Raw genomic sequence first — 27,124 nt, forward strand, 5'->3', positions numbered from 1 at the left:
CCCCTATGAATCCTATCTCTGTTACTGTATTATGAGTAATATCAATTTACCCAACACAGAGAGATTATTGAATTAATTGATAGTTAATTTACAAGTAATTACCCAGTTGACCATGATATTAGGTTTCATGCTAAGTGCCTAAAATGTATATTTAGACAGGATCAGAATCCATCCTCTTAGATCAGAAAAGCCTGTTCCACAAGTCCCCCCACTGATTTGTCCTGCAACCGTATTAACTATGTAACTATATCGGCAGAGTATGCCCTCATTGTCTGATAGGTGTGGGTTCCACCTGTATCAAGAATGAATCACCGAAAGTGGTGTAGGGCGCACTGCGCATGCGCAGCCGCCCTCCATTCATTTTGTATGGAGCCACAGCACTGGCTCAGCTATTTCCGTCAGGCCCAAAGAAGTGAATGGAAGCAGTGGCTGGTCATGCGCAGTGCGTTCTCATTCACTTCTATGGGGAGAGCGCTTGTTGGTGGCCAGAACGGAGTCCTCCAGTCACGACTCAGTAGGGCTTCATTCCCGATATAGGTGCGGGTCCCAGCGGTTGGACCTGTACCTATAAGACAATGGGGAAATATCCTAGCGATATCCCCCTATTGTCCCGAGATGAGACAACCTCTTTAATCTAAAGGAGGCTGCTGACTTTGGATATGCTAGTCTAAATTTTCTTGCAGCGCTGTATAAATGAAAGTTCCTGCAACTTTCTGATATTCATTGTGTTTCAATGTCTGATTATTTTCCCGATTTTTCTTTGCTGCCTGTAAATAACATTGTGGCTCACATTCACAGGCTATAAACCCATACAGACCCAGTCCTGCGCTCAGCTGTATGCAGCCTGAACAAAACATTCACTCCAGACTGATGCATTGTAACAAGCTATCAGCCAGATTAGTAATGCTGTTGTTAAGGTATTTAGCTGACAGGGCAATGTCTACACTGGATACAATTGTATCCACCAAGTATGTTATTTTGCCATATAATAGGTACAAGGTAATATTATACATGGTGTCGTTGGTTTTCTATAGGGCTGAGGTATGTGTGTTATGTTAGAAATGAAAATTATTTTATGTGATTATGTGATATATTTGAAACACTGGCGATTTTGCAAGTTCGATTGGATTCAGGTTTGGAGACTTGCTAGGCCACTCCAGGACTTTGAAATGCTTCTTATGGAGCCACTCCTTAGTTGGCCTGGCTGTGTGTTTCGGTCATTGTCATGTTGGAAGACCCAGCCACGACCTATCTCCAATGCTCCTCCTGAGGGAAGGAGGTTGTTGGCCAATATCTTGCGATACATGGCCCCATCCATCCTCCCTTCAAAGTGGGGCAGTCGTCCTGTCCCCTTTGCAGAAAAGCACACCCAAAGTATGATGTTTCCACCCCATGCTTCACAGTTGGGACAGTGTTGTTGGGGTTTTACTCATCCTCCAAACACGGCAAGTGGAGTTGATCTCCCATGCCCCCTCTGGATCATCCAGATGGTGATTGGCGAACTTCAAACGAGCCTGGACATGTGCTGGCGTGAGCAGGGGGACTTTGTGTACCCTGTAATAGTTTAATCCATGACAGCGTAATATGTTACTAACGGTAATCTTTGACTAGGTCCTCCCGTGTAGTTCTGGGCTGATTCCTGACCTTTCTCAGAATCATCCTTTCCCCACAAGGTGAGATCTTGCATGGAGCCCGGGACCCGAGGAAGATTTACAGTCATCTTGTGTTTCTTCTATTTTCTAATAATTGCGCCAACAGTTGTTACATTCTCACCAAGTTGCTTCCCTATTGTCCTGTAGGCCATCCTAGCCTTGTGCAGGAAAACAAAACAAGATTATTACAAAATAGCAAGTATTGGAAAAACTGTGAACCTAAAAAAAAACATTAATCCTATCATTAAAAACTTCAAGGAGGCTATTATTGCATTGTACTCATTTTGAGCTTAAAATAATGTTTTAAATTGGTCTTTATAAAAAATTTGGCATCCTTTTTCTGTACAGAGCTGACATGCACTAGTAGCACCCTTTGGATTTTGTCTGGATTTCTGTAAACACTGCATCTACAGTATTATACCTTCTATGTCTCACATCAATACACTGCTCTGTGTGTGTGTGTGTATATATATATATATATATATATATATATACATACATACACACTGCATATATTACACAGTATTATACATGCAATATGTACAGATATATAATATATACCGCAGTGAACTGATATGTGAGGTACAAGGTATAATAGATGCAGTGTGTACAGATATATAGTATATACAGCAGTGTACTGATACGCGAGGTACAAGGTGTCAATACACTGCTGTATTTACTATATACCTGTACACACTGCATCTATTATACCTCGTACCTCACATATTACACTACTGTATATACTGTATACACTGCATATATTATACCCCGTACCTCACATATCAGTACACTGCTGTATATACTATATACCTGTACACACTGCATATATTATACCCTGTACCTCACATATCAGAACACTAGGGAATATACTATATACCTGTACACACTGCATCTATTATACCTCTTTTGTGTGCCAGGGCTGTTTTGTAATCCCAATCCGGCCCTGATGGCATAAATTATAAAACGCAGCAGCAAGCATAGTTCATAGAACAAAAGGAGGGGCTATAAAAGGGGAATGGGGGCCCAATTTAGATTCCTGCTATGGGGCCCAGTGATTTTTATGTACGCCCCTGGTTGGTGCTATATAAAGATTATTAATTATTATTATTATTATTATTTTGCAGCATGATTGAGTACCATGTTAACACAAGGCAAAAGTGATAATTAAGTGGCTCATTGAACACAACATTGAAATTTTGGGTCGTTGGCAAGTGAATTCCCCAGATCTCAATCCCACTGTTAACCTATCCTCAAAAAAAGTGGGTGGACAAATAAAAACACATAAATTCTGATAAACTCTGACTACTGATTAGTTAAGAACGGGTTGCCATCAGTCAGGATTTGGCCCAAAAGTTGATATCCAGAATGCCTGGGTGAACTACAGAAGTCTTGAAAAAGAAGGGTCAATACTGGAAATATTGAGTCTTTGCATAAATTTGAGGTATAGTAGTAAATATAGAAAAAAAGTTTGCGGCACTCACCTCTAAAAATCTGCTTTATTTCAAAATAATGATTAATGGTCGCAGGGTACATAGTAAGGCGACTGCCGTTTTGCGCAATAGCGATTCCTCTTGGTCTTGCATGCTGGGGGAGGATACCATTTGGTGATTTATACCTGGGTATGCCCACGTCATGTTGTTAACCATTTCATTACCAACACACTAAAAACAGCAATGCAATTCATTCAAAGGAGAGTCATTTACAGAAATAATGACATGTCATTTATATCATTAAGACCTAAAGGGCCCATCACATTCATTTTCATAATTAACATTGTTACCTTGCTAATTAATTAATTCATTGTGTGCACGATCTGCAACCTGCAAACCGCATTACATGTTATGCACATGGGAAGGAAAAATACAAGTCACCCGTACATACTAAATGGTAAAACACTCGGTAACACTGACATGAAAAAGGACCTAGGAATTTTAGTGAACAGCAAACTAAGCTGTAGAAACCAGTGTCAGGCAGCTGCTGCCAAGGCCAGTAAGATAATGGGTTGCATCAAAAGGGGCATAGATGCCCGTGATGAGAACATAGTCCTACCACTTTACAAATCACTAGTCAGACCACACATGGAGTACTGTGTACAGTTCTGGGCTCCTGTGAACAAGGCAGACATAGCAGAGCTGGAGAGGGTTCAGAGAAGGGCAACTAAAGTAATAACTGGAATGGGGCAACTACAGTACCCTGAAAAATTATCAAAATTAGGGTTATTCACTTTAGAAAAAATAAGACTGAGGGGAGATCTAATAACTATGTATAAATACCTGTATATCAGGGGTCAGTACAGAGATCTCTCCCATCATCTATTTATCCCCAGGACTGTGACTGTGACGAGGGGACATCCTCTGTGTCTGGAGGAAAGAAGGTTTGTACACAAACATAGAAGAGGATTCTTTACGGTAAGAGCAGTGAGACTATGGAACTCTCTGCCTGAGGAGGTGGTGATGGTGAGTACAATAAAGGAATTCAAGAGGGGCCTGGATGTATTTCTGGAGTGTAATAATATTACAGGCTATAGTTACTAGAGAGGGGTCGTTGATCCAGGGAGTTATTCTGATTGCCTGATTGGAGTCGGGAAGGAATTTTTTATTCCCCTAAAGTGGGGAAAATTGGCTTCTACCTCACAGGGTTTTTTTTGCCTTCCTCTGGATCAACTTGCAGGATAACTGGCCGAACTGGATGGGCAAATGTCTATTTTCGGCCTTATGTACCATGTTACTATTTGCATCTCCATTATGCGTCTTATGCTCAATAAGGCAAGGTGTGCCTTGTACCATAGAGATTGATCTCAGATGTTCTCTAAATTTTTCGTACATACCGTGAATCGTCTTTCTAATAAAAAAATAATTGCATGGGCAAAAAATAGCATATACCAAATACTTCACCCTGCAGTTTATGAAGTCATTTGCTACCCAATCAACACCTCCTATAGTCATCTGCCTCAAGACGCAATTAATGTGACAGTATGAACAATGCTCACCTTTGAAGCTACCTCTAGGAACCATTCTATCCAACCAAGTAGAACGTGGTCTGGTATATCTGCTCCTAACTGGTACATCTTTAATGGTTTTACTTCTCCTGAAAGAGATGATCAGTGTCTTTCTACCAATTCACCTAACCCCGCTTCTAACAAGTACCAATTATTATGTATAGCAGAACGTATTGCTGATACCATTGGGCTGTGTTTAAACGAGAATATAACACTTTTTGTGGGGGGGAGACCTTTATTCTGGGAGTAGAATAAAGAACCTCTTTGTACAGTATATGTGATGCTTGATTGAGTGCCTATTCTAACAATGCATGCAATATCGGACTGGGGTGCCTAGAGCTCACCAGTAACATTCATTCTGAGGGCCCACTGTACAGCGGCATGCAAAGTCTCTGCACCAACTTCAAAAGGTGGGTCCCAGGGGAAAGAGGATACTGTCTTGTCTGCCTCTGTATCTAGAGGTCACCATAGCCTCCTGATGGGTCTATAATAATAAACTGGGAAGTTTGTTAAATAATCTACCAAGTTTTTTTATATTAATACTAGCAGAAGGACCCGGCTTTGCACAGGTATATTTCATCTATTTAATTTAATGTTTGCGTGTGTCGTTGTAAGATATCGACAGTATCCCCCATAACAATGACCTCTACCGTACCCCGCACCCTTAACAGTGAACTCCACAGCCCACCACCCCTTAACACTGACCCCCCCACAGTGCCCCGCCTCCTTAAAATGGGATCTCCAGAGCAGCCCACCCCATTAACAGTGAGTTTCACAGCACCCTTCTCCCTTGACAGTGACCAATTTAGGGGCCCGCCCCCTTAACAGTGACTTATACAGCACCCCACCCCTTAACATTGACCTCCATAGGGGACCGTCCCCTTATCTGTGATCTCCACTGTTCCCTGCCCCCTTAACAGAGACCTCCACAGCACCCGTCCCTTTAACAGTGACTGCCACAGTACCCCGTTCCCTTAACAGTGACCTCCACAGCAGCTGCCACTTTAATAGTGGCCGCTGCCCCCTTAACAGTGACCTCCACAGTGCCATGCCCCCTTAACAGTAACATCTACAGTGAATGCCCCTTTAACAGTGACCTCCACAGTGCCCACCCCTTTAATAGTAAGCTTCACAGCAGCTGCCCCTTTAATAGTGGCCCCTGCCCCCTTAACAGCGACCTCCACAGCAGCTGCCCCTTTAATAGTGGCCCCTGCCCCCTTATCAGTGACCTCCACAGTGCCCTGCCCTTTTAAAGCTAAGGCTACATGACAACATGTGTCGCGCAACATTTTGTCGCACAAATGCCACGCAACAATTTTTATAATGATAGGCTGGGGTGTCGCACTGCGACATGCTGCGACTGCGACACGACAGTTGCAAAAAAACATCCAAGATGGATTTTTCTGTGACTGTTGCGTTACAGCACGTTGCATGTCGCAGTGCAACACCATAGACTAATATTATAAAAAAATTTGCGCGACATTGGTGCAGTAGTTGTACCCTATGTGTCGTGAGACTTATTGTCACGCGAACATGTCGTCGTGTAGCCCTAGCCTAAAGCTGACCTACAGCAGTGAAGAAAAATGGCTGGGTTGTTATGGAAACCTGGAGTAAAACTGTGTGTATGTGGAGACTAAGGGCCTGTGAGCTTCTATTGGCTGATAAGGGACATGTGACCGTGTGTATGGCAGTTGGGATATGAAGAGAAAGACTTGCAGGCTTCTATTGGCTAATGCAGGTAATTTTTTTTAAAATATCTCAGGAACGGTACATCCTAGAGAGCTGAGTCTAAAACCTTACCGGACACCTGATGTACCTGTGTGCCAAATTTGGTGAAGATCGGTCCAGTCGTTTGGTCGGGCATAAAGAACAGACAGACAGAAACTCATTTTTATATTTATACTAGCAGAAGGACCCGGCTTCGCACGGGTATATTTCATCTATTTCATTAAATGTTTCTGTGTGTCGTTAAAAGATATCGACAGTATCCCCCATAACAGTGAACTCTACAGCACCCTGCCCCTTTAACAGTGAACTTCACAGTCCCCCACCCCTTAACACTGACCCGCCTACAGTGCCCCGCCACTTTAAAATGGGACCTCCACAGCAGCCCATCCCCTTAACTTTGACCTTCACAGCATCCCTCCCCTTTTACAGTGAGTTTCACAGCACCCTACTCCCTTAACAGTGACCACCTCAGTGGCCCACCCCTTAACAGTGACCTCCACAGCGCCCGCCCTTTTAATAGTGACCTCCACAGTGCCCACCCCTTTAACAGTGACCTTCACAGCGCCCGCCCCTTTAAAAGTGACCTCCATAGTGCCCCCCCTTTAACAATGACCTCCATAGCGCCTGCCTCTTTAACAGTGACATCCACAGTGCCCGTCCCTTTAACAGTCACCTCCACAGCACCCGCCCTTTTAATAGTGACCTCCACAGTGCCCTCCCCTTTAACAGTGAAATTCACAGTGCCCGCCCCTTTAACAGTGACTTCCACAGCACCCTGCCCTTTTAATGCTAGGGCTACACGACGACATGTGTCGCGCAACATTTTGTCTCAACAATTTTTATAATGATAGGCTATGGTGTCCCACTGCGACATGTGACATGCTGTGACTGCGACACGACAGTCGCAAAAAATCCATCCAAGATGGATGCATGTAGCAGCGTAGTTGTGCCCTATGTGTTGTGCGACTTATTGTCGTCCTGTAGCCTTAGCCTAAAGCTGACCTATAGCAGTGAAGAAAAATGGCTGGGTTGTTATGGAAACCTGGAGTAAAACAGTGTGTATGGCAGTTGGGATTTGAAGAGAAAGACTTGCAGGCTTATATTGGCTAATGCAGGTCATTTTTTGGGAATATCTCCTAGAGAACTGAGACCCGGTCTAAAACTTTCCTGGACACCTGATGTACCTGTGTGACAAATTTGGTGAAGGTTGGTCCAGTCGTTTGGTCGCACATAAAGAACAGACAGACAGACAGAAACTCATTTTTATATATAAAAGAGACTAGCAGAAGGACCCGGCTTCGCATGGGTATATTTCATCTATTTAATTTAATGTTTGTGTGAATCGTTAAAAGATATTGACAGTATCCCCCCTTAACATGACCTCTACAGCCCCCACCCTTTAACACTGACCCCCCCACAGTGCCCCTCCTCCTAAAAATGGGCCTCTTTAACAGTGAGTTCCACAGCACCCCAGCCCCTTGACAGTGACCTCCACAGGGGCCCGCCCCCTTTACAGTGACCTTTACAGCCCCTTAACACTGACCATAGGTTACAGTCCCCTTAACTGTGACCTCCACCATTCCTGGCCCTCTTAACAGAGACCTCCACAGCGACTGACCCTTTAACAGTGACTGTCACAGTATCCCTCTCCCTTAACAGTGACCTCACAGTACCCCGCTGCCCCTTTAATAGTGGCCTCCACAGTCACCTCCTCTCTTAACAGTGACCTCCACAGTGCCCGCCCCTTTAACATTGACCTCCACAGTGGCCTGCCGCCTTAACAGTAACATCCACAGCGCCCTCCCCTTTAACAGTGACCTCCACAGCAGTCACCCCTTTATTAGTGACTTCCACAGTACCCCGTCTCCTTAACAATGATTTACACAATAAACCGCCCCCTTAACAGTGAGAGCCACAGAGCTCCGTTCCCTTAAAATGTGACCTCCACAGCACCCCAACCCCTTAACACCGATCTCTACAGGACCCCACCCCTTAACACTGACCTCTATAGCGGACCGTCCCCTTAACTGTGACCTCCACAGTTCCCTGCCCCCTTAACAGACCTCCACAGCAGCCGCCCCTTTAACAGTGACCTCAACAGCATCCTGTGCCCTTAACAGTGACTTCCACAGCGACCCGCACCTTTAACAGTGACCTCCACAGCAGCCGCCCCTTTATTAGTGACCTCCACAGTTCCCTGTCTCCTTAACAGTGGTCTATACAGAAATTTGCCCCTTAACACTGACCTCCATAGTGGACCACCCCCTTAATTGTGACCTCCACAACAGCCTGCCCCTAGGGTGGCCAGTGGTCCGGTTTTAGGCAGAACAGTCCGGCTTTCAGACTCCCTGCCCTCCGTCCAACACAGGACCTAGGCAGACACAGGGATGTCCTTTTGAACAGCTCACTCTCAGACAGCAGCACTGTGCTGTCTGAGCGTGAGCTGGAAGGAGAAAGTCACCCTCCCTGCCACCCCTGCAGCTGACAGAAGTAGATTTTTACCTTAAGTCGGTTGCAGAGTGGGAGGGGGCATGGCTTAGCGGGACTTCGGGCGGGGTTTTTAATTCCTTCTTTTGACAGTGTCATCCACAGCACCCTGCCCCTTTAAAGGAAATCTGTCACCAGGATAATCGCTATTGAAGTAAAGCCATAGCTAGGGGCGTACATAGAAATCAAGGGGCCCCATAGCAAAAAAAAAAAAATGTCCCCCCCCCCACCTACTGTAAGTATAAAATATTGAGTGTCGCTCAGTCAGTTTCTTCTCCCGTTCTGCATGTGGCCACCAGAACAACAGCTTGGTTATACATCCAAGAAAAGAAGGCCACAGTATCGCAGGTGTAAGTCAAAAATATTAAACAGCTTTATTCAAAAAGGTACATCCATCAGATAATGCAACGTTTCAGCATAAAAACCGCCTTTGTCAAGCAGTGAAAGGTATTTTTTGCTGTCGAAATGTTGCTTCATGTGATGGATGTACCTTTTTGAATAAAGCTTTTAATATTTTTGACTTACCCCTGCGATACTGTGGTCTTATTTTCTTGGAGGTGTATGTATTGGGAGACAGTAATAGATCTCACACAGGTTAGAGGCAAGGAAGGGGTGGATAGTGCGGTCCACACCCCTATTCCACCACAGGTGAGACTAGCTGGAGGTACTCAGGCTGGCATAAAGCAACTCCCAGGGTGTTAGTACGGGGGTGGGGAGTGTGTTACCTGTGAACAGAGGCCTGGTGAGGCTCTGTAAGTGTGGTTCTTAGCCGGGCAAGCCTGGACTGACTTTGTTACAGCCTGGAAGTGAGCTGTACGACTGACTGAGAAAGCCTTGACTTAGGTGAGTCAGCAATACTGTGTTTAGTTAGAGCCTGGACGGGCGAGTGTTTATTGTTTTGCTTTTTGCTGGTGTGCCACAATAAATACACTGTTTGGACCTTAAACCTGGTGTCCTGAAGCCGTATCTGTGAGGATGATCCCCTGAAAGAAAGCTACCCCTCACAATATATATATATATATATATATGTAAAAGCTCTCATTGTCCTATTAATACAATCCACAAGGACTATTAGTGTAACAGTGCACTGAGGGTCAGAGACTGAACCCCCCTTAGAACTTAAAGCATATGTCTATGGGGGAAATGCAGTCATTTAAGGGGGTTTCATTCTCTGCCTCTCATTGTCCTATTACTAATAGCCTTTGTGGCTTGTACTAACAGTACTAGGCCAATGAAAGGTACTATAGATTCATATATACAATGGCGACGGCAGCGGGAGTCATGCCCCAGCCACGCCAGAGACTAGATGTGGTGATGCTGAAATACAGCATCAGGGCATCTCACTGCTTATTGGCCAGCCGTATCTGGCTTACAGGCAGGGAACCAGTATGAGCGGTGGGCATTAGGGTTTTCACGATACCAAAATTTTGATTCGATATTAATACCATAAAAAAGTATTGCAATACTCAATACCGTGCAGAAAAAATAAAACACCATAAAAGCCGTGTGCATTCCATATTTTATGGAATGTCCGGCCCATAATGGAACAGTCCTATCCTATTTTTTTTTTTGGGTTACAAGGTGATTAAAAATGGCGAATCGCGCAGTTTTGATTATTTTCTTTCCTGTTACCGCGTTCCCCGCATAGGACATATTTTTTAATAGTTCACACTTTTTTGGGCGTAGTGATATGTAATAGGTTAATTTTTTTTATTGTTTGTAAATTTTATATGTAAAATTGGGAAAGGGGGCGATATAAACGTTTAGTATTTTGGTGTTTCTTTCCCTTTTTATTTACTATTAACCCCTTTAGGGGCTAGGACCCTTGTCCTATTCGGCCTAATAGAGCTCTATTAGGGTGAATAGGACTTCACACTCTCCCTGCTGCCATGGTAACTGATCGGAACCCCGCCATTACACTGCTGGGGCTCCGATCGGAACTGCCACTGTACCAACAATGAGAAGGAGGGGATGGGACCCTGTGGCTGCGGCACCAATGATACTAATATTGGGGGGGTGCACTGTTCCACCAATGAATATAATTAATGCATTAATTAAAGTATAGGAGGCAGCGGTATCACATACCCGGCCTCAATAACTGGGCATGTGATCCGCCGAACCGTGGCAATTAACACCTCAGGTGTGGCACCTGAGGGGTTAATTGCCGCGGTTCGGCAGATCACATGCCCTGTAATTGAGGCCGGGTGCTGGGTATGTGATACTGCTGCCGGCACCCGCTGCCTCCTATACTTGAATTAATGTGTTTTACATTCATTGGTGGCACAGTGGCCACAGTTCCTCCCCTCCTCCTCCCTGCTATTCTCCCCATTGATGGCAGCGGCAGCCGCGTCACATTGGAGAGGGAGGGGGGAATCCCTCCTTCTCCACTGTGCTAGTGAAGAGAACATGGCATGCGCTGAGAGCGGCGTGTGCCATGTTCCTTAACTGATACTAGGCTGCACAGCAGAACAGCCTCGTATCAGTAAATGGTAAGACCCGGTATCGTATCGATCCGGGTCTGAAAGTATCGATACTTCGATACCCGGTGCAACTTTAGTGAACATTAGCATAACCTCCTTCCTGCTGCTGTGTAGACTGGCTTGCAAGATGAGATAATGAGGGGGTGGGGCCATTCAGCCTGGCTGGGCCCCCCAACCTCACGGGCCCCATAGCAACTGCGTGGTCTGCCGCCATAGCCTAATAGCACTTAGTACCTTATTTCTAGATGTGCCTTTGTTTCAGCAATAGATGTTTTCTATCTTCTGAAAATCCAGTTTATTTAGTATTCAAATGAGCCAGTAAGGTGCCCATAGGGGCGTCACTGTTGCAGGAAGGAGCCCAAGCACACCTCCTGCTAGTGCCCAAGCCCACCCTCGTGCTGGGAGCAGGGAAAACGAGGGCAGAGTTATGGCTTGAATGTGATGTAGGAGGGGTGGGTGGACACATTGTGGCAGGAGGAGTGCCAGGGCTCCTTTCTGCAACAGTGACGCTCCTCTGGGCATCTTACTGGCTCATTTGCATACCAAATAAACTGGATTTTCAGAGGATAAAAAAGTCTATTGCTGAAACAAAGACACATCTAGAAATAAGGTACTAAGTGCTATTAGACTATGGCTTTACTTCAATAGCGATAATCCTGCTGACAGATTTCCTTTAACCACCTCAGCCCCCTTAGCTTAAACACCCTGAAAGACCAGGCCACTTTTTACACTTCTGACCTACACTACTTTCACCGTTTATTGCTCGGTCATGCAACTTACCACCCAAATGAATTTTACCTCCTTTTCTTCTCACTAATAGAGCTTTCATTTGGTGGTATTTCATTGCTGCTGACATTTTTACTTTTTTTGTTATTAATCGAAATTTAACGATTTTTTTGCAAAATAATGACATTTTTCACTTTCAGTTGTAAAATTTTGCAAAAAAAAACGAGATCCATATATAAATTTTGCTCTAAATTTATTGTTCTACACGTCTTTGATAAAAAAAAATGTTTGGGTAAAAAAAAAATGGTTTGGGTAAAAGTTATAGCGTTTACAAACTATGGTACAAAAATGTGAATTTCCGCTTTTTGAAGCAGCTCTGACTTTCTGAGCACCTGTCATGTTTCCTAAGGTTCTACAATGGCCAGACAGTACAAACACCCCACAAATGACCCCATTTCGGAAAGTAGACACCCTAAGGTATTCGCAAAAAAGTGTCACACATGTGGTATCTCCGTATTCAGGAGAAGTTGGGGAATGTGTTTTGGGGTGTCATTTTACATATACCCATGCTGGGTGAGAGAAATATCTTGGTCAAATGCCAACTTTGTATAAAAAAATGGGAAAAGTTGTCTTTTGCCAAGATATTTCTCTCACCCAGCATGGGTATATGTAAAATGACACCCCAAAACACATTCCCCAACTTCTCCTGAATACGGAGATACCACATGTGTGACACTTTTTTGCAGCCTAGGTGGGCAAAGGGGCCCATATTCCAAAGAGCACCTTTCGGATTTCACTGGTCATTTTTTACAGAATTTGATTTCAAACTCCTTACCACACATTTGGGCCCCTAGAATGCCAGGGCAGTATAACTACCCCACAAGTGACCCCATTTTGGAAAGAAGACACCCCAAGGTATTCGCTGATGGGCCTAGTGAGTTCATGGAAGTTTTTATTTTTTGTCACAAGTTAGTGGAATATGAGACTTTGTAAGAAAAAAAAAAAAGAAAAATCATCCTTTTCCCCTAACTTGTGACAAAAAATAAAAAATTCTAGGAACTCGCCATGCCCCTCACGGAATACCTTGGGGTGTCTTCTTTCCAAAATGGGGTCACTTGTGGGGTAGTTCTACTGCCCTGGCATTCTAGGGGCCCAAATGTTTGGTAAGTAGGTAAATGACCTGTGAAATCCGAAAGGTGCTCTTTGGAATGTGGGCCCCTTTGCCCACCTAGGCTGCAAAAAAGTGTCACACATGTGGTATCTCCGTATTCAGGAGAAGTTGGGGAATGTGTTTTGGGGTGTTATTTTACATATACCCATGCTGGGTGAGAGAAATATCTTGGCAAAAGACAACTTTTCCCATTTTTTTTTATACAAAGTTGGCATTTGACCAAGATATTTATCTCACCCAGCATGGGTATATGTAAAATGACACCCCAAAACACATTCCCCAACTTCTCCTGAATACGGAGATACCACATGTGTGACACTTTTTTGCAGCCTAGGTGGGCAAAGGGGCCCAAATTCCTTTTAGGAGGGCATTTTTAGACATTTGGATACCAGACTTCTTCTCACGCTTTGGGGCCCCTAAAATGCCAGGGCAGTATAAATACCCCACATGTGACCCCATTTTGGAAAGAAGACACCCCAAGGTATTCAATGAGGGGCATGGCGAGTTCATAGAAAAAAAAAATTTTGGCACAAGTTAGCGGAAATTGATTTTTATTTTTTTCTCACAAAGTCTCCCTTTCCGCTAACTTGGGACAAAAATTTCAATATTTCATGGACTCAATAAGCCCCTCAGCAAATACCTTGGGGTGTCTTATTTCCAAATTGGGGTCATTTGTGGGGTGTTTGTACTGCCCTGGCATTTGAGGGTCTCCGCAATCATTACATGTATGCCCAGCATTAGGAGTTTCTGCTATTCTCCTTATATTGAGCATACAGGTAATGAGATTTTTTTTTTCTGTTCAGCCTCTGGGCTGAAAGAAAAAAATGAACGGCACAGATTTCTTCATTCGCATCGATCAATGTGGATGAAAAAATCTCTGCCAAAAAAAGAAAAAGGAGGGGAAAGGCGTCTGCCAGGACATAGGAGCACCGCCCAACATCCATACCCACTTAGCTCGCATGCCCTGGCAAACCAGATTTCTCCATTCACATCAATCGATGTGGATGAATAAATCCTTGCAGGGATTTTTTTTTATATATATACAAAGTGTTTGCCAAAGTATATGAACACCACCACCTCCTCAGCTCATATGCCTCGGCAAACGTATCTTTTACTGCAGAAGAGAAATCTCGTTTTGGCAGCGCCGCATACACCGACTTGCGTGTAATCTGACAGCAGCGCAATGCTTCTGTCAGAATGCACATCAGTGCTGCAGCTAGTCGATCGGTTGGTCCACCTGGAAGGTAAAAAAAACAAAACAAAAAAGAAAAAACCAGGCCGCAAAGCAATAAATTTATTAACTTTTGAACCAAACATATAAACTTTTTTTAACTGAATGTTAACTTTTTTACTTACCGGTATTTTTTTTTTTGTTTAGTTTTTTTTACCTTTTATAGAACAAACCTTTCCTTCCCCATGGGACAATGTGCAAAGCGCAAATCGCCCAAAGATGTGGCGAAGTACGTTATGCACTTTATCCCAGGTGAAAGGAGAGGTTTGCAGCAGCTGTGAGTAAAAGGGCCCTAATAGCCCTGTGTGCCTCTCCTGTGAGATGCAATCCCTATGCTAGGTGTACCTGTGTGTGGTACTTCCGGAAACATTCACCAAAGCATAGGGCAGGGTGGTCAGGACAGTCAGGACAGAAATAGCGGGTGTCACGCCTTATTCCACTCCTGCTACAGACACAACATCTTTTTCGGGGTGACGGTTGGGTTGAGGTACCAGGAACGACACTGGGGAAATGTCGCTCGTGTAGACGGCTAACTACACTGGTGGATGGGGCCACGGAACCTTCTGGATACAGGAGGTTCTCGATGATCTCTTCCTGGAATTTGAGGAAGGATCCTGTTCTCCCAGCCTTACTGTAGAGAACAAAACTATTGTACAGAGCCAATTGAATCAAATATACAGACACCTTCTTATACCAGCGTCTGGTGCGTCGGGAAACTAAATACGGAGACAACATCTGGTCATTGAAGTCCACCCCTCCCATGAGCAAATTATAGTCGTGGACTGAGAGGGGCTTTTCAATGACACGGGTTGCTCGCTCAATTTGTATTGTCGTGTCTGTGTGAATGGAGGAGAGCATGTAAACGTCACGCTTGTCTCTCCATTTCACCGCGAGCAGTTCTTCGTTACACAAGGCAGCCCTCTCCCCCCTTGCAAGACGGGTGGTAACGAGTCGTTGGGGGAAGCCCACGCGACTAGTTCGCGCGGTGCCACAGGCGCAAATCCGTTCTAGAAACAAATGCCTAAAGAGGGCCACACTTGTGTAGAAATTGTCCACATAAAGATGGTACCCCTTGCCAAATAAGGGTGACACCAAGTCCCAGACTGTCTTTCCACTGCTCCCCAGGTAGTCAGGGCAACCGACCAGCTCCAGGGTCTGATCTTTTCCCTCATAGATCCGAAATTTGTGGGTATAGCCTGTGGCCCTTTCACAGAGCTTATACAATTTGACCCCATACCGGGCACGCTTGCTTGGGATGTATTGTTTGAAGCCAAGGCGCCCGGTAAAATGTATTAGGGACTCGTCTACGCAGATGTTTTGCTCGGGGGTATACAAATCTGCAAATTTCTGGTTGAAGTGGTCTATGAGGGGCCGAATTTTGTGGAGCCGGTCAAAAGCAGGGTGGCCTCTGGGACGGGAGGTGGTGTTGTCGCTAAAATGCAGGAAACTGAGGATGGCCTCAAATCGTGCCCTGGACATAGCAGCAGAGAACATGGGCATGTGATGAATCGGGTGCGTGGACCAATATGACCGCAATTCATGCTTTTTAGTTAGACCCATGTTGAGGAGAAGGCCCAGAAAAATTTTCATTTCGGAAACTTGGACTGGTTTCCACCGGAAAGGCTGGGCATCGGGTTGGCGGATATAAATTGTGTGGCATACCAGTTTGTCTCTGCCACGACTAAGTCCAAGAGCTCCGCAGTCAAGAACAGCTCAAAAAATCCCAGGGCCGAACCGATATGAGCCGTCTCAACCCGAACTCCAGACAGGGCGGTGAAAGGGGGAACTACAGGTGCGGCTGAAGTTGGTGACTGCCAATCAGGGTTTGCCAGCACCTCAGGGATTCTAGGGGCTCTACGGGCCTGTCTGTGCGGTGGCTGCAACGGGGTAACTATTGCACGTGCCACCGTACCAGCTTCAACTTCCCTTCTGGTGCTCGCCACGTCACCATGTTGTACGGCAGTGCTGGTACTAGGTCAAGGGAGGGCTGCGCTGCTGGTGTATGCCTCACCACGTGATCCGGCAGCGACAGCCCCACTCTGCTGCTCTTGAAGCGGATCCTGCACAACCTGTGGTCTAGCGACACGGGGCCGGGTACGCCTGGTGCTATCAGGGACCTCCACCTCCTCGTCCGAACTTTGGGTCAGAGAGCCACTGCTTTCTACAGGTTCATATTCTGACCTGCTAGATTCGTCAGATGAGGGTTCCCATTCCTCATCCAACTGGGTCAGAATCCTGTAGGCCTCTTCAGAAGAATACCCCCTGTTTGACATTTTGGACTACTAAATTTAGGGGTATTCCCTGAGACTACCCAAGAAAAAAAGCAAACCTGTCTTACAAAGGAGAGGCTAGCGAAGTACCGGAGGCCGCTGCGGTTGATAGAAAATATCAAAACTGATTTTTTTTTTATCGCCGCAGTGCGTGTAAAGTGAATGTGCAGTGATCAAAAAAAAATATTTTTTGTCACTGCGGTGGGGCGGGCGTGGGTGAACGCACGTGTGGGCGACCGATCAGGCCTGATCGGGCAAACACTGCGTTTTGGGTGGAGGGCGAACTAAGGTGACACTAATACAATTATAGATCTGACCGTGATCAGTTTTGATCACTTACAGATACTATAAAAGTACAAATGCTGAATAGCGATACGCTAATCAGCGAATAAGTGACTGCGGTGCGGTGGGCTGGGCGCTAACTGACGCTAACTACCTAACCAAGGGGCCTAAACTATCCCTAAAACCTAACAGCCAATACTAGTGAAAAAAAAGTGACAGTTTACACTGATCACTTTTTGTCTTTCACTAGTGATTGACAGGGGCGATCAAAGGGGTGATTAAAGGTTAATTGGGGTGCAGGGGGGTGATCTGGGGCTAAGGTGTAGTGTTGGTGCTACTCACTGTGAAGTCTGCTCCTCTGCTGGATCCAACCGACGAAAAGGACCAGCAGAGGAGCAGACAAGCCATATAACAGATCATATTTACTAATATGATCTGTTATATGGCTTGTGATTGGTTTTTTTGAAAATCGCCAGCCTGCCAGCCAATGATCGTTGCTGGCAGGCTGGTGACGAAATTGTTCTTTAACTTTTGCCGGCCCGCGATGCGCATGCGCGGGCCGGCTTTGAGCGAAATCTCGCGTCTCGCGAGATGACGCGTATATGCGTGACTCTGCGCAGCGCTGCCGTCTCCGGAACGCGATCTAGCGTTAGGCGGTCCGGAGGCGGTTAAAGCTGACCTACAGCAGTAAAGAAAAATGACTGGGTTGTTATGGAAACCTGGAGTAAAACTGTGTGTATGTGTAGACTAAGGGCCTGCGAGCTTATATTGGCTGATAAGGGTCATGTGACCAGGCTTCTATTGGCTAATGTATTTTTTTTCATATATCTCAGGAACGGTACGTGCTAGAGAGCTGAGACCTGGTCGAAAACCTTCCCGGACACCTGATGTACCTGTGTGCTAAATTTCGCGATTGTAAATGCGAAGGTGCGGATTTCATTAGCGGACACACATACACACACACACACACATACACTCAGCTTTATATTTTAGAAGAGATAAGATGGTTGAGATGCTGTGCTGGGGGACTGGGGGCCCACTTTTGCCAAGGGCCCACCGGGGGATTCACTTGAACCTTGTGGGTCAGTCCAGGCCTGAATGTATGGGGATACCCTTGTTCTAATAGCCGTGCATACAATTCATGTGCCTGCTTTTTAATCACTGTTTAATCCTCATCACTGTTTAATCTTTTTAAAACTGATAAATTGCCGGTATGGAACGGCTTTTTTTACTCTATTTAACTGGAAACGATCAAAATGCAACAGAGTATTGGAGGCGCTGGGTTTCCTGTATCCTTCTGTTACAATATTTCCATTTTGTATCCTCACCAGCACATCAAGGAATTCCAACTGTTCCTCACTAAAATGCGAGTAAAAGCTCATGTTCAAAAGTCAGCTCCAGCTCACCTGCACCTTTTTTGTACCAGACGTGCACGGTTGTAGTCCGATTTCCAACCTTTTGTAATCCAGTACAGGTGTAAGTACAGTTTTTAGCATTTCATAAGTTTTAGAACTTATGACAAATACATCAAGTTTATGTGGAGGATATATTCATCATCCGCTCAGGGGATGATATTGCGTTTCACGAATTTGTGCGCTACCTTAATCATTCTAATAACATAAATATGAGCCAAAAAAGTAAAAACCAGCACCGTTCTTAACGCTGTGACCATGCTTTATTCTTTATACAGCAAGCATATACAAATAATCACGGCACCCCGACTGTAAACGCGTTTCGGACAAGGTCCTTAATCATTACAGTGAGATAGTACTGCTTATCTTCATAACTTGTGGAGCCAGGTACTTGTGGCAACACGTAAAACACGGATTCCAGACCAGCAGCACAAAGCAGTATAATACTTGATGAAAATGAAAAGACTAGCTTGCACACACAATTCGGTTATGTTGCCCGTATCAACATTAATTCTGAATATGATATTGCAGACAACTCGGCAGAGCCATTGGGGGCTGTAGCAATTTGGGAGGTGTTTGAAACAATTTGTTTTAGGGGGGTCGGGGGGGGTTGACAAAATGTGTGAACAGTGTGCTTAGTCAAACCTAACCCATTAAAAAACAGAGAATCTCATGGGTGAGCTCAGGTGTGCACCACCAATGAGGCCAGATGAAGCGATCGCCTCAGGCAGCACCAGGTAGGGAGGGGCAAGATGGGGGCAGCGGATGGGTTATGGGCAATAAGCGCTTTCCATGTGGCAAAGTGGTTACGTAAAAAAAATTGGCATGGGGAGGGGCGCCGTTTCAGTTTTCGCAGAAAGGCTAGGTGCACCCCTGGGTGAGCTGCGCTGTCACAATAATGCTTATGATAAAGAGAATATATAAGCTTCCATATGAGGACATATATGTGGTGAAAAACATATAAGAACTTTTATTGAGAGGACATGGCCTCCATGGCCTCACTGACAGAGCAGCAAACCCAAGTGAGATTCAAAAGGCAAAGGCACATGAGCGTGACCACATACATTATTAGTGGTACATGAGTTCTTTGTGCAGATTCAATCCATGTGGGGGTCTGGACTCGAGACAGAATATCCAATATATATTCAATAATTTGGGCTTGATGTTTCCTCCTCTTTTTGGAGTGTAGATTCTGTCAATGGTAGTGATCTAGAAAAGCGATTATGGACACTTATAAAATGTCTTGCTGCATTGGAAATATTTGTGAGTTGAGGATTGTCTATATAATTCAGGTGTTCTATTATCCTATTCTTAAGCGTCCTTGTGGTACTGCCCACATAGATTAAAGGGGTGTAACTACCATAGCGGCAGACCATGCTATGGGGCCCAGTCTTAGTTGGGATTATCTCCTCCTCTACTGGAGGTGAAAACTTGGTCAGGACTCTACCCTCTAAGGAACTACTTTTAGCAAATGAAGCAGTGGAAAATTGGCCCAAGGGTCATTGAAAAGGGTTTAGGCAGAAACCCTTCTGTCCTGTGTGGGGGGCCAGTTTGATCCTTGCTATGGGGCCCTTATTTCTCTATGTATGCCACTGATTAAATCACACATACAGTACAGACCAAAAGTTTGGACACACCTTCTCATTCAAAGAGTTTTCTTTATTTTCATGACTATGAAGGCATCAAAACTATGAATAAACACATGTGGAATTATATACAGTCAGGTCCATAAATATTGGGACATGGACACAATTCTAACATTTTGGGCTCTATACACCACCACAATGGATTTGAAATTAAACGAACAAGATGTGCTTTAACTGCAGACACTCAGCTTTAATTTGAGGGTATTTACATCCAAATCAGGTGAACGGTGCAGGAATTACAACAGTTTGCATATGTGCCTCCCACTTGTTGAGGAACCAAAAGTAATGGGACAATTGGCTTCTCAGCTGTTCCATGGTCAGGTGTGTGTTATTCCCACATTATCCCAATTGCAATGAGCAGATAAAAGGTCCAGAGTTCATTTCAAGTGTGCTATTTGCATGGATGGATGACCGAAGAATTCTTTCCCTGGTGAAGAAAACACCCTTCACAACAGTTGGCCAGATCAAGAACACTCTCCAGGAGGTAGGTGTATGTGTGTCAAAGTCAACAATCAAGAGAAGACTTCACCAGAGTGAATACAGAGGGTTCACCACAAGATGTAAACCATTGGTGAGCCTCAAAAACAGGAAGGCCAGATTAGAGTTTGCCAAACAACATCTAAAAAAGCCTTCACAGTTCTGGAACAACATCCTATGGACAGATGAGACCAAGATGAACTTGTACCAGAGTGATGAGAAGAGTATGGAGAAGGAAAGGAACTGCTCATGATCCTAAGCATGCCACCTCATCAGTGAAGCATGGTGGTGGTAGTATCATGGCATGGGCATGTATGGCTGCCAATGGAACTGGTTCTTTTGTATTTATTGATGATGTGACTGCTGACAAAAGCAGCAGGATGAATTCTTTAGTGTTTCGGGCAATATTATCTGCTCATATTCAGCCAAATGCTTCAGAACTCATTGGATGTCGCTTCACAGTGCAGATGGACAATGACCCAAAGCATACTGCAAAAGCAACCAAAGAGTTTTTTAAGGGAAAGAAGTGGAATGTTATGCAATGGTCAAGTCAATCACCTGACCTGAATCCGATTGAGCATGCATTTCACTTGCTGAAGACAAAACTGAAGGGAAAATGCCCCAAGAACAAGCAGGAGCTGAAGACAGTTGCAGTAGAGGCCTGGCAGAGCATCACCAGGGAGGAAACCCAGCGTCTGGTGATGTCTATGCTTTCCAGACTTCAGGCTGTAATTGACTGCAAAGGATTTGCAACCAAGTATTAAAAAGTGAAAGTTTGATTTATGATTATTATTCTGTCCTATTACTTTTGGTCCTTTAACAAGTGGGAGGCACATATGCAAACTGTTGTAATTTCTACACCGTTCACCTGATTTGGATTTAAATATCCTCAAATTAAAGCTGGCAGTCTGCAGTTAAAGCACATCTTGTTTGTTTCATTTCAAATCCATTGTGATGGTTTATAGAGCAAAAAAGGTTAGAATTGTGTCCATGTCCCAATATTTATGGACCTGACTGTACATAACAAACAAGTGTGAAACAACTGAAAATATGTCATATTCTAGGTTCTTCAAAGTAGCCACCTTTTGCTTTGATTACTGCTTTGCACACTCTTGGCATTCTCTTGATGAGCTTCAAGAGGTAGTCCCCTGAAATGGTTTTCACTTGACAGGTGTGCCCTGTCAGGTTTAATAAGTGGGATTTCTTGCCTTATAAATGGGGTTGGGACCATCAGTTGCGTTGAGGAGAAGTCAGGTGGATACACAACTGATAGTCCTACTGAATAGACTGTTAGAATTTGTATTATGGCAAGAAAAAAGCAGCTAAGTAAAGAAAAACGAGTGGCCATCATTACTTTAAGAAATGAAGGTCAGTCAGTCAGTCGAAAAATTGGGAAAACTTTGAAAGTAAGGGCTATTTGACCATGAAGGAGAGTGATGGGGTGCTGCGCCAGATGACCTGGCCTCCACAGTCACCGGACCTGAACCTAATCGAGATGGTTTGAGGTGAGCTGGACCGCAGAGTGAAGGCAAAAGGGCCAACAAGTGCTAAGCATCTCTAGGAACTCCTTCAAGACTGTTGGAAGACCATTTCAGGTACTACCTCTTGAAGCTCATCAAGAGAATGCCAAGAGTGTGCAAAGCAGTAATCAAAGCAAAAGGTGGCTACTTTGAAGAACCTAGAATATGACATTTTCAGTTGTTTCACACTTGTTTGTTATGTATATAATTCCACATGTGTTAATTCATAGTTTTGATGCCTTCATAGTCATGAAAATAAAGAAAACTCTTTGAATGAGAAGGTGTGTCCAAACTTTTGGTCTGTACTGTAAGTTGTGATATATACAGCACATTCAGTATTGCAGTCCTGGAATGTCTTAGTAGGTGTTACATAATTGCAGGTCTTACAAGGGGTGCGATCCGCACCTGTAAAATCCACCCTGCTGCAACCGTGGGAGAAAAGGGACGGAGACAATGAGTTACCTATGGTATGAGACCTCAGGGAAACTACTCTACAGCCATTGTTCAAAATGGATGCCAATACTTCATCCCCGTATAGTATGGGCAAATATTTCAAAATGGTATGCTTAATACTTGAAAATTGATGACTGTGGGTGAGAACCAGGGTGGGGAAATTTTTATTATGATTATGAGCTTTTGGTATCACACTTATTCTCTCCCTTATCCAAGTTTTTGTGAAATAGCAATTCCTCAGTGTTTTTGTTAAAAGCTATTTTTTGTACTCGTCGTAGCATCCGATCAGGGTAGCCCCTGTGGCGTAGGCGCCCCCTGATTCCTTCGCCTTCCCGAAGGAAAGTCTCCTGGGTGTTACAATTCCTCCTTGTTCCAATCATCTCCCCAACTGGTATCGTCTTGATTGTATGCATGGGGTGATGACTAGCAGCATGGAGAATTGTGGTCCCTCCCGTCTCCTTTCGGTAAGTTTCTGTATAAATTGGATGTTGGGGTACACCAGTTAGTATAAGATCCAGGAATGTAATGGAGACCGTATAAAAGGATAGGTGAATTTTAGGTTGAAAGGATTACTATTGAGGTAGTCTAGGAAAACCAGTATGGCAGATACATCTCCCTACCAAATAAACAGCAGGTGATCGATGTACCCGCCATACCAGGTAATTGACTCTGCAAATGGATTATCCAGTGAGAAAACATAATATTCCTCCCATTATGACATTGTTATGTTCACAAAGGAGGGTGAGAATCGTGCCCCCATTAAAATACCACTTGTCTGCAAGTAATATTTGTCATTGAGCATGAAATTTTTATGTATTAATAGAAATTCAGTAACTTCTACTATGTAAGCAATTCATTCCATGAACTAATCACTGTATGTATGAAAGTGGTGTCTCAATGCAGTCAGCGCCACCTGGTGGGGAATCGGGGTGTATAGTGATATTACATTGCTGGTTAGCCAGATATAGCCCTCCTTATGTAAAAAAAAAAGATCTCAACACCTCCCCAGTGTCCTGCACTCGCTTTACCAGAGGCTGGAGGAGCGAATCAAGCCACTATCCCCAACCTCTCAGCAAGAGAGCCAATACCGGACACTATTGGACGCGTAGGTGGCAGTATTATGTCTTATGCATGCATCATTGGTGTCACAGGGGAGTCTACATTCAAATACAGCAATCAAACTGCTTCTGTGTTAGGGCGCCCAGACTAAGTCCATCTGCGAACAAAGAGCAGAGTTGGGTTACTACCTAGTTCCCTATAGGTGGCGCTATCTGATAATTCCTAAACCTGTAGGTAAACACAGGACTTGTCAAGTATCACAACTGACCCCCCCCCCCCTCATCTGACATTTTTATAACAATATCATTCATTTGTTCCAGTCCACACAGTGTGTTTTTTTTTATAAGGCGGACAAATTGGAGATTCCTTTTTTGATTATTTGGTAGATTGTTGGAAATCTCCGATAAGTCCTTCTCCACAATTGTTTGGAACAGATCAATACTGTTAGTCCGTGATTTAATGGGATAAAAGGAGGGTTTGGCCATTTTTAAGTTTGTTACAACATTAACATCTCCACCTTCATATCGGTACGGGACTGACACACCGTGTTCCTTGGAGGAAAATTCGCTGCAAGATTCACCCTAAGTTCAGACCTGAGCGATTTACAGCGCGTTCCTACGCGCTGTAAAACGCACAACAAGGAGAAACCAATGCTTCCCTATGGGAATGGTTCTCACCTGGGCGTTTTACAGCGCGTACGATCGCGCTGTAAAACGCCCGACGCTCAAACAAGTACTTGAGCTTCTTTGGGGTGTTTTGTCGCGCGTTCCCGTACATAGACTTTCGGGAACGCGCGACAATGGGCGTTCGCTTGTCTCTGTATGCACGTTTGTAAACGCCCGTACAATCGCGCATACAGAGCGCTCCTTTCAGAACGCTCAGGTGTGAACCCAGGGTCAGAGATCGGTATGGTGTCAGCTGAGCTGTCCCCTTGATCTCCTGTTACATTTCTCATTAATTTGTTAATATCAAGAATTGTATGAAACATATCAAAATTATTTGTTGGTGCAAAATGTAACCCTTTAGATAGAACCTCCACCCGTGCGGGCGTCAGAGTCATAGATGAAAGATTTACCACATCTAGGGAACATACAGGAGTGTGGCATTACCAGACGTAGGGGCACATTTATTAAGACCAGAGTTTTAGATGCCAGTCTTAATAAAGCCCCGGATCCGCCAAAGTTCTGAAAAGGCGCCAGCATCTACATAACTTCGGTGGATCCATTGCCTATTCTAAATGTAAGACGGCTTCCTTGCTGTCTGACATTTAGACCATTTTCTATGCCTAAACCAGGCATATAAAATGATAAATGAGATGGGCCTGCCAAATTACTACAGCCCCCAATGACTCTGCGGACTTAGTTTAGAATTAATGTTGATACGGGCAACGTAACCGAATTGTGTGCGCAATTGCTCAAGTATTATACCGCTTTGTGCTGCTGGTCCAGAATCCGTGTTTTACGTGTTGCCACAAGTACCTGGCTCCACAAGTTATGAAGATCAGCAGTACTATCTCACTGTACTGATTAAGGACCTTGTCCGAAACGCGTTTACAGTCGGGGTGCCGTGATTATTTGTATATGCTTGCTGTATAAAGAATAAAGCATGGTCACAGCGTTAAGAACGGTGCTGGTTTTTTTACTTCGTGGCTCATATTCGTGTTGTTAGAATAATTAAGGTAGCGCACAATTCGTGAAACGCAATATCATCACCTGACCGGATGATGAATATATCCTCCACATAAACTAAGGAGTTTTGCATAAACTTGATAAATGTGTCAATAATAGTTCTTAAAACTAAATCAGTATTCCATGATCGAAGAAGATTGAAGCTGCAAACTTTGGGAAAGTCAAAATTTGTGTCATTGTGAAAACTTTTGGCCACAAGTGTATATTCTACGTCTCTACTTAAAATCCAGTACAAGAACTAAGCGGAGGTGCAGTGAAGACTGATAAGTAATCGATCTTACCCTCAGTGTAGGTTGGAGAGGTTGTTTTGTCCATTGTGTATCCGATATAAATTCTGTTAACAAGCTGCACTTGTAGACATGTGGTAGTAATGAGCATGAGAAGATGGAGCCGATTTGGCCGGGCAGAAATCCATGCACATGCTGCAGAAACAACCCCATTCACGTGCCTGGCATGGATTTTCAGTTGTAGAAATTTCTGCAACAAACCTGCCTTATATTAATTTAGCCTCAAGAAATGTACATAGTGCACTCCTGACGAGATTGGTTTATCAGCGGCCGCATCCACCATCCTGTACTTCTATAGACAGAACTAAGGGAATAGTACAGACTTTTAATATAATTGTCATTGTAAGGCTACATGCACACGACGGACCATTTTGCATCAGTGTGTGCATCCATTTTCTAGCCGTGTGTCTGTTTTTAATGTCCGTTTTGCATGTCCGTTAAAAGAGGACATTAGAAACCGATTCATTTGATTGGCAGTTATTTCTAGACCCATCCTTCTGGGAACATCCATAAGATGGTAGTGTCACGATCAGTGGGGGGTAGGGGGACGACGACTCCACACTGAACACAGGAGGGAAGGGGAACAGTAACTGGGCCTGGAAACTAGGGAAGAAACAGGTCACCTCCTAGACAACCCTAATCCGGGCCCTGACTACCTATCAATATGAACAGACCTTGAAGGTAGGAATATTCATAAGCAGGATACCTATTCCCTGATTTCCCTATAAAGCCCTGGAATAAGTATAGGACCAGAGACAACCCATTCCTCCCCAGATGGACGAATGGAAGTCTCTGTCTCAGGCCCAGATACAACAACAGGGAATATATCAAATACAAACAAACGCAACACTTAACTTTTGTAAAGATGGAAGAACAGGAACACCAGAGAGGATCACACACCAGCTCAGCCAAACCCAAATGAAGTTATCAACCGTATTGTCAGAAGGGTGGGGTGAGACTATAAAGGGTAGAAGTGATGACCACTGAGCAACACCTGAGAAAAGGGAAGTGTCCATTAACCCCATCAACACTGAATCAAGAGAAATCAAGGAGGCTGTTAGATTCCTCCATGCTCAGCCAATCTCCTTGATTTCCTGATATCAGTCACCTGAGGTCCCCAGCTAAAACATTGTCCCTATAGTGTACGATTTTTATATTTTTTCCTACCCCAGCTTTAATAATGCCCCCAATGTAGACCCACAGCTTAAATATTTTCCCCCATTGTGTAAATAGTGGCCCCCAGCTGAGGTTTTTTAAGTTGATTTGACAAAAAACATAAACAACTCACCTCATCCACTTGATTGCGCTGCAGCAGTCTCTTCATTGAGCAGGACCTGCCAAAGGACCTGCAATGTCAGCGATGACGTCACTGCACGCTCCCACATGGCTGTCATCACGCATACCGCAGGTCCTTCAGCAAGTCCCACTCAATGAAGAGAGAAGAGACTGCTGTAGAGCAATCAAGTGGATGAGGTGATTTTTTTTAACCCCTAAATGGCCATATAGTTAAAGTGTACCCGTTTTTAACGACCATTAGACGAGTGCTGTTAAATGGGT

This window comes from Bufo bufo, chromosome 3 (assembly GCF_905171765.1).
Source record: "Bufo bufo chromosome 3, aBufBuf1.1, whole genome shotgun sequence".
NCBI classification, from domain to species: domain Eukaryota; kingdom Metazoa; phylum Chordata; class Amphibia; order Anura; family Bufonidae; genus Bufo; species Bufo bufo.